The 9,537-nt window shown below is 42.1% G+C and overlaps 1 non-coding gene across 1 annotated transcript; it reads left to right on the plus strand.

Annotated features, from left to right (window-relative positions):
• The first annotated feature begins 7,014 nt into the window (after positions 1 to 7,014).
• On the plus strand, positions 7,015 to 7,121 carry LOC141675547 (small nucleolar RNA R71). Its single transcript, XR_012556194.1, has one exon. It is a non-coding gene; the product is annotated as a small nucleolar RNA R71 (small nucleolar RNA).
• The last annotated feature ends 2,416 nt before the right edge of the window (positions 7,122 to 9,537 follow it).

Here is a 9,537-nt window from a genome sequence, read left to right on the forward strand (position 1 = left end):
CTCGAATACCAAAGAGCCCACTCTTGATCAATTATGCAATTTTTTTTTTAATAACTTCTGAGTAAGTGCGTTTCGCTCCATCTTGCTCAACCCTAGACTACTCGCACCATATGCGAGCCGGCTACTAGCCATTTGACGCCTAGCCACAACTAGCAACAACTTTCTTATTTTTTTCTCCAATTTTTTTTTCTTTTTCATGCCTTTATCACTAAGAACCTATAATCGAATTCTAAGCATAATAATAAGATTGACCTTGAAAACAACAAAATCATAACAACAATCTAGCCCTTACGCATTCTCTAAGACTTAGTGGACTTACAATTATTTCTAGCATGCATATCAACCTACACAACTTTATATCACTTTAATGCTATCACTACACTCGCATCAATATCACAATTCAGTCGATAAATCATTGCAAAAGGGATCATGGTAAATGCATGAGCTACATGACATTCATAACAAAAAAACTATATGGCATAAATTATGCAACTATATGAACTAAACTATCATGAATATGCAACTAAATGACACACACACAATATTCCTTAACTACCACCCCCAAACTAAAAATCTTCACTGTCCTCAGTGAAAGTAGTAGAAAGGAACACAGGGTATACCTACTCGGAGTCATCATCATCATCACCCTCAGTGGGTGGAGTATCAGGCGGCGGGTATGCAGAGTCCTCACCAAAAACTGGCCACTGGATATCAACTCCAAGGCCTCGAAAAGCAGTCCCTAACGCAAGGGTGAGCTCCTGAGCAAACCTGCTCTGCGTCTCATACATGGCCGCCATCCGCCGTGAAAGCCTCCTATACTGGGCATCAACCATCCCAGCACCCTCCTGAGCTCTCGAAGAACCAGCCTCATCACGCCCTGGCCTAGCCATAGTAGCACCTCGTGCTGGACGCCCTCCTGGAAGACGATAACCCAGCCCATGCTCCTCAGGCTCACCACCGGTCCACTCCTGCATCCCATTCAGAGTGCCAGAATCAATCGGAGCTGCTGGCAACTGCAACTGCTCATGAGCCGGCCAGTTCACTCCCACTGCTCGGCATAGCTTCGTAACCGTAGATGCATAAGGGATGTTCATATGCTTCGCTCCCCTCAAAAACTTCAGAATTCCTTGGTAGATAAACTCACCAAGGTCCACATAGTATTCCTCATTCAGAATTCCCCACAACAACTGTACTCTCTCAACTGTGACCTCGTGTGCATGCGAAGAAGGCAAAATATTAGCACAAATAAATGCATTCCATGCACGGGCATACCTGTTCATGGCGATCGCCGGAAAGTAACGATACTCATTAGTGCCGGTCCTGCAGGTCCAAACTGTGCCCGGTCGACAGAGAGTCGCACAAATCAAATCCAAGTCAAAATCCTCAGCAATCTTTTCATTCCAGTTCTCCTCCTCGGGCTTCCTCTCTCGCTGTCCAATCACACGGCGAATCGCCGCAGGATGATAATCAACCGTCAGCCCACGGACCACAGAAAACCCATTCTTTTCGGCCTTCGCGTTCGCGTAGAACTCGCGAACAACGCTCATCGGTACTGCTTCGGGTGACTCACAAAAAGCTATCCACCCCTTCTCTGCAATCAATGGCAGCAACTCACCATCCCTCCCTGATGGTAAAAACCCCCTCTCCTTCAGAATCGGCTTCCCCAACAGCCTAGTGTACTCCTCCTCCGCAGCTCTGTCAGTTAACCGAGGCCTTGCAGCAGTACCCCTCGATGAATCAGCAGTAGGAACTGTGCTGCTGCTGTCAATAGTGCGTGCTCTCTTGGGTGCCATTTATTCGTGAATAAAAGTGTGTAAGAACTGATTTTTGATGTTTGTGAGAGGGTTTAAGTGTAGGAAGTTTTGTGGAAGATATGTAGGATAAGTGTATGTATATATAGGGTGTGGATTAGATTAGGGTTTGGGAATTAAGGAGTAAAATGATGGGGTAGTGGGAACAAATCGTGGGTTTATGGGCTAAAACTATTTTTGTGTTTGTTTTTTGTTTTTTTTTCTGAACTGAAAAAAATTCTGGTACTCGACCCCTGAGCGGTCGCTCAGCAAAACTGAGCGGGCGCTCAGCTTGCTGCGCGGTCGCTCAGCAAAGCTGAGCGGGCGCTCAGGGGGTCACTGGAATTTTTTTTTTCAGCCCCTGTTTTCTGATTTTTTTTGTGTTTTTGGATAGGTTATTAACTTCTAAGGGTTCCTGTAACAACAATTCATGGGTTGCCTCCCACGCAGCGCTTCTTTTTCGTCATTAGCTTGACGTTTCATACCCTTCTCAAGTAGTCAACAAAATAGCACTAACCACTTCTCGGTTTGCCATGTCCCCATAGTAGTGCTTCAACCGCTGACCGTTAACCTTGAATGCTTGGTCCGGATCATTCTCAAAAATTTCCACCGCTCCATGTGGAAACACAGTTTTGACAATAAAAGGTCCAGACCACCTTGATTTCAACTTCCCAGGAAAAAGTCGGAGCCGAGTGTTAAATAAGAGAACTTGTTACCCTGGCACAAATAACTTTGGATGTAGCTTCCTATCGTGCCACCTCTTCACCTTTTCCTTATACATTTTGTTATTTTTGTACGCTTGAAGTCAAAATTCATCAAGTTCATTAAGCTGAAGCATTCTTTTCTTACCAGCTGCATCTAAATCCAGGTTCAACTTCTTCAATGCCCAGTAGGCCTTATGCTCAAGCTCCGCAGGTAGATGACATCCCTTACCGTACACCAACTGAAACGGTGACATCCCAAGTGGAGTTTTGTATGCTGTTCTGTAAGCCCAAACAGCTTCATCGAGCTTTAAAGACCAATCCTTCCTTGACGGACAAATAACCTTCTCTAGAATGCACTTTATCTCTCTGTTAGACACTTCCGCTTGACCATTTGTTTGCGGATGATAGGCAGTAGCTACTCGATGATTCACCTTATAACGCTGCATCATAGAAGTGAACTTACGGTTGCAAAAATGCGATCCTTCATCACTTATGATTACCCGAGGTGTTCCAAACCTTGTGAAATTTGCTTATGAAGAAAATTTAGCACTGTCTTTGCATCATTTGTCGGTAAAGCTTTAACTTCGATCCATTTTGAGACATAATCGACTGCCAGCAAGATGTACTGATTATTGCAAGATGAGATAAAAGGCCCCATAAAATCGATTCCCCACACATCAAAGACCTCGACTTCAAGCATCACATTTAATGGCATCTCATCCTTCCTTGACAAATTTCCCACTCTTTGGCAACGATCACACCTTAAAACAAACTGATGAGCATCCTTGAACAAAGTAGGCCAGAAAAAACCTGCTTGCAGAATACGAGCTGCCGTCTTCTCACTACCATAGTGTCCACCATAAACCGTGGAATGGCAGTCTCGTAATATCCCCTCCGTCTCACAGAACAGGATACATCTCCTGATGATCTGGTCAGCTCTCTGTCTAAACAAATATGGTTCATCCCACATATACCACTTCACCTCATGCAGAAACTTCTTCTTTTGAGCGGATGTCAAATTAGGAGGCATTATATTGCTGACGAGATAGTTTACAATATCTGCAAACCATGGTTCTTCCTTCTGAATTGCAAACAACTGATCATCCGGAAAAGATTCATTGATTAACGTCCTATCTTGTGAAGTAGAATCGGGATTCTCCAACCTAGAGAGATGGTCAGCTACTTGATTCTCAGTACCTTTTCTATCTTTGATCTCTAACTCAAATTCCTGAAGTAAAAGCACCCAACGAATGAGTCTCGGCTTCGAATCCTTCTTAGAAACCAGATAGCGAATAGCTGCATGATCAGTGAATACTGTTACTTTCGTACCAAGCAGATAAGATCGAAATTTCTCAAAACCAAAGACTATAGCCAAAAGCTCCTTCTCAGTAGTGGTGTAGTTCAATTGGGCACCATTTAAAGTCTTACTCGCATAGTAGACCACATGGAAGAGATTTTTCTTGCGCTGTCCCAGAACTGTACCTACCGCATAATCACTCGCATCACACATCATCTCAAACGGTTCTGTCCAATCTGGTGCTGTAATAACTGGTGCAGTGATCAAACTCTTCTTGAGAGTCTCGAATGCTGCCAAACATTCATCATCAAATTTGAAAGGCACATCTTTCTCAAGCAAATTGCACAACGGCTTAGATATCTTTGAAAAGTCCTTGATGAATTGCCGATAAAAACCCGCATGACCAAGAAAACTACGGATTCCTTTCACAGAATTAGGCGGGGGAAGATTTTCAATGACTCCTACCTTGGCCTTGTCCACCTCCAGACCCTTGCTAGAGACCTTATGCCCAAGGATAATGCCTTCACGCACCATAAAATGACATTTCTCCCAATTGAGCACCAAATTAGTTTCCACGCATCTTTTGAGTACGGCGCGCAGATTATTCAAACATTCATCATATGAGTGTCCAAAGACGGAGAAGTCATCCATGAACACTTCGACGTTATTTCCAATCATGTCAGAGAATATAGCCATCATACATCTCTGAAAGGGGGCCGGGGCGCCACATAACCCAAACGAAACTCTGCGAAAAACAAACGTGCCAAATGGACAAGTGAAGGTAGTCTTTTCCTGATCCTCTGGTGCAATACAAATCTGATTATACCCGGAATAACCATCCAGAAGACAAAAATACTCATGACCCGCCAATCTGTCAAGCATCTGATCAATAAATGGAAGAGGGAAGTGATCCTTCCTTGTGGCTTTGTTCAATTTTTTATAATCCATGCATACTCTCCATCCTGTAACTGTTCGAGTAGGGATGAGCTCATTCTTTTCATTTGCGACCACAATGATACCTCCCTTCTTAGGTACACATTGTACGGGGCTCACCCACGAGCTGTCATAAATAGGATAAATGATGCCTGCATCTAGCCATTTCAGAATTTCTTTCTTCACCACCTCCTTCATGATGGGATTCAGTCTTCGCTGCTGTTCCAAAGTTGGCTTACTACCTTCCTCTAGCAGAATTTTATGCATATAATATGAAGGACTTATCCCCTTGATGTCTGCTATGGTCCATCCTATAGCCGATTTGAATTCTCTTAAAATCCTTAAGAGCTTGTCTTCCTCACTACCTGAAAGGTCAAATGAAATAATAACAGGTAACGTAGATGAATCACCTAAAAAAGCATACCTCAAGTGCTCAGGTAATGGCTTGAGCTCCAAGGTAGGTGCTTCCTCTATTGATGGTTTGAGCTTCCCTTCAGCGTTCTTAAGGTCAGAAGTACCAAGAGATTCAAATGGTATGTCCAGCTTTCGCTTCCAGGGAGAAGCGTTCAGATATTGTAATTTCTCGTTGCTATCTTCATCATCGCTGTCAAAATCCCCCACTAAGGCCTTTTCCAATGCATCAGACATTAACATGTGATCGAGTTCCGAAGTAACCGCAGAATCAATCACATCCACTTTTAAGCACTCCTCATCTTCTGTAGGGAATTTCATTGCCTTGAATACGTTGAAGGTCACATCCTGATCTTGGACCCGCATAGTAAGTTCACCTTTTTGCACATCTATCAAGGTACGGCCAGTAGCCAAGAAAGGCCTTCCCAAGATTATGGGAATCTTCTTATCTTCCTCAAAATCCAGAATAACAAAATCTGCTGGAAAGAAGAGCTTATCCACCTTGACGAGCACATCCTCAACTATGCCTCTTGGGTAAGTAATGGAACGGTCAGCCAATTGTAGCGACATGTATGTGGGTTTTGGATCAGGCAGATCCAGCTTTTTAAAGATCGACAACGGTATCAGATTAATGCTTGCTCCCAAATCACAAAGGCACTTGTCAAATGTCAGATTGCCAATTATGCAAGGAATGGTGAAGCTTCCTGGATCTTTCAGTTTTGGTGGTAACTTTTGCTGCAGAACAGCGCTGCATTCTTCCGTGAGAGCAACGGTTTCAAGGTCATCCAGTTTCACCTTCCTTGAAAGAATAGTCTTCATAAACTTCGCATAACTAGGCATTTGTTCAAGAGCCTCAGCGAAAGGTATATTGATGTGAAGTTTCTTGAACACCTCCAGAAACTTTCCGAACTGTCTATCCAGCTTTTGTTGCTGCAATCTCTTAGGAAAAGGTGGTGGAGGATAGAGCTTTTTCTCCCCTGTATTAGCCTCAGGCAGAGTGTGTTCAACAGTAGTCTTCTTTGGTTCCGCCGCTTTCTCCTTTTGCTTAGATTCTTCATCTCTAATTTCAGCTTCTACTTCTTTTGCCTTTTCAGAATCAGCTACTTTTCCAGACCTTAAGGTAATAGCCTTGACTTGCTGTTTAGCTTCCTTCCTGCCTGGTACTTCCGTGTCACTGGGAAGAGTACCAGGTTGACGATTGAGCACTGCATTGGCTAATTGACCGATTTGATTTTCCAAGGTCTTGATAGAAACCGCCTGACTCTTGCACAACAGCTTAAGTTCCTCAAAATCAGCACTAGTAGATGCAACTACACTTCCCTGTTGAGGATATGATTGCCTTGTAGCATACTGCTGTGGTTGCTGGAATCCAGGTGGGTTAAACTATTTACTCACTCCTTGCTGATATGGTGGCTGAATAGCATTCTGATTATTCCCCCAGCTGAAATTTGGATGATTTCTGTTGTTAGGATGATAGGTCGCTGGCACAGGCTGCTATTGTCGCTGATAATTATTCACATACTGAACAGATTCGTTGACAAGAGAACACTGATCCGTAGCATGAGAACCTGCACAAAGCTCACAAACCATAGCTATTTGATTAACTCCATACGTAGCCATAGAATCAACCTTCATTGATAGCGCTTGGAGCTGGGCTGCAATAGCGGTGGCTGCATCAACTTCCAGAATACCTGCTACCTTGCCTGACGTCATCCTCTGAGTTGGGTTTTGATGCTCATTTGCAGCCATTGTCTCTATAAGATTATACGCCTCAGTATAGCTTTTAACCCATAAGGCGACTCCAGCTGCTGCATCGAGCATGGGCCGAGATTGGGCCCCTAAACCATTATAGAAACCAGTGATCGCCATCCAATCCGGCATTCCATGATGTGGACATTTTCTCAACATTTCCTTGTAGCGTTCCCAAGCCTCGCACATAGATTCTGTAGGTTGCTGCGCAAACTGAGTAAGAGCACTCCTCATAGCAGCAGTCTTTGCCATCGGATAAAACTTCACCAGAAACTTTTGTGCAAGATCTTGCCACGTAGTGATGGACCCAGCTGGTTCAGAATGTAACCAGTCTTTAGCCTTGTCCCTCAGTGAGAATGGGAAAAGCCTCAACTTGATAGCCTCATCAGTCACGCCATTATACTTAAAAGTGCTGCAGATCTCGACAAAATTCCTTATATGCATGTTGGGGTCTTCAGTTGCCGCTCCTCCAAAAGAAACATAATTCTGCACCATCTGAATAGTGCCCGGCTTGATTTCAAAGGTGTTAGCTTGAATAGCCGGATGAAGGATGCTTGACTGAATTTTATCAATTTTAGGCCGAGAAAAATCCATAAGAGCTGGATCAGCTTGAACAATACGATCGCCCATGTTTACTGGTTCTTTCTGCTCAGTTCCTGAATCCGAATCCTCAAAATCTAACTTCTCCAGAATATCAAGAACTTCGTCTATCTCCTCAGCTGTATCTAAAGTCCTCTTGCGAGCACGAGAACGAGTTTGCATAAACGCTTGCTAAAGTACCTGAAACACAACCGGAAATAAAAATAAGTAACTACTACGTCCTAATCACTGAGTCCTAATGACCAATGATGGTAAGTACATAAACTAAACAAATACGCCGAGTCCCCGGCAGCGGCGCCAAAAACTTGTTAGGGCGAAAACACGCGCTAATATTCACGCAAGTATACGCATTCGCAAGTAATATAGAATACTTTCTAGTTCGTTCCCTCAGAGACTCAGACTAAATTATTGTCTAATTAAACTCACTCACCAATGTATGATTACTTCTCAATGTTAAGACACTAACACTTAAAATTGTTGATTAAATATTAACTATAATTAACTACTTAATTAATAACTTAACTAACACTTCAATTTATCAATAATAAAACACTCATGAGATCACAACTTCATTATTACTTCCTTCTATAGCCATTATTATTACCTTTAGCATGTGACAGTGATGATATTAATCGAATAACACGAAACTGATAAAAGCCAACTTTCATTGTACTAATACCATTCTACCAAGCATCCACAATTAAGATAGAAGTTGAATAGTCATCAATTATGTTGAGTTCCCATATGTCTACAGAAATTGACAACACAATGATTTAAGCACAAGTTATTCCTTTTGATTACATAGGGCAAATAAAACTGTTAGAGTTACCCACTAATCATGCACAACGTACATGAACCTATGCTAGCATGGCAAGTTCTAAATCTCAAGATTCACCGTCGCTTCACAAGAGATTAACACCCTATCTTATATGTTCGCGACGCACATAAGACGAATACGCACAACCAATACTAGATATCATGCAATCATCACACACTAAAGTATTAAACAACTAACTAAAGAATTCCATAATAAATCCATTGCAACCCCATGATCACGATTAGCCCATAATAGCACTTATCGTCATCATGGGTTCATATGAAATCATGATAAACAAACACAAGAAAATAATAACTAAACTAATTATATTAAAACAGAGTACGTCACAAGAGTAAATAAGTTCAAAGCAAGAAAACTAGCATCCAACGTTACAACAAAACAAGAATCACAAGAATATATGCTTCCTCTTCGTTGCGGTGTGCTAAATCGGTCTTCTTCCTTATCTCCTTCGCTCCTTGCGTAAAAACACAATCTTCTTCAATCCACACTTGTGAAAACGTCTCAAATCTACTTATATAATAGTCCCATAAAACTCAGATTATATAGAAGTGGAAACCAAACAGAAGTAGAAGTCCTAAAATAATTTGTCTTTTTTCCCGACCCTGCGCGGCCGCTCAGCATAGCTGAGCGGGCGCTCAGACCTCTACTGGAAAAATTCTGATTTTGCTCCGTTTCTTCGCCATAATCTGCCCGTTTCTTTCCTCTCGCAATGGTGAACACATGCCAAGGCTTATTCTTGATGATTCCTCCCCCGAAATGCAACTAAAACCCTGAAATGCATAAACACTAGAAAAACGCATCAAATACACAAAATACTTGATTTCAAGACACCAATTTAAACCATTTTAAGTCGTTCTAAGTGGTATAAAATGCCACTTATCAACATCCCCTTAAGAATCAAAAGGTCATGCCACATGATGAACTTCCTTGTTCAGCATGTTCTTTGGGAAAACTAATTGTTCGACCATCTCTAATTAAAATTCAAAACGAGTCTCCAGATTTCTTAAAAAGAATTGAAGGTGATATATGTGGTCCTATTCATCCATCATCTGGTCCATTTAGATATATCATGGTCCTAATCAATGCTTCAACTAGATGGTCTCATATTTGTCTACTCTCAACCAGAAATATAACCTTTTCCAAACTTTCTTGCTCAAATAATCAAATTACTAGCCTAATTTCCCGATATCCTATCAAATCAATTCGACTTGATAA

This window comes from Apium graveolens, chromosome 7 (assembly GCF_009905375.1).
Source record: "Apium graveolens cultivar Ventura chromosome 7, ASM990537v1, whole genome shotgun sequence".
Classification (NCBI taxonomy): domain Eukaryota; kingdom Viridiplantae; phylum Streptophyta; class Magnoliopsida; order Apiales; family Apiaceae; genus Apium; species Apium graveolens.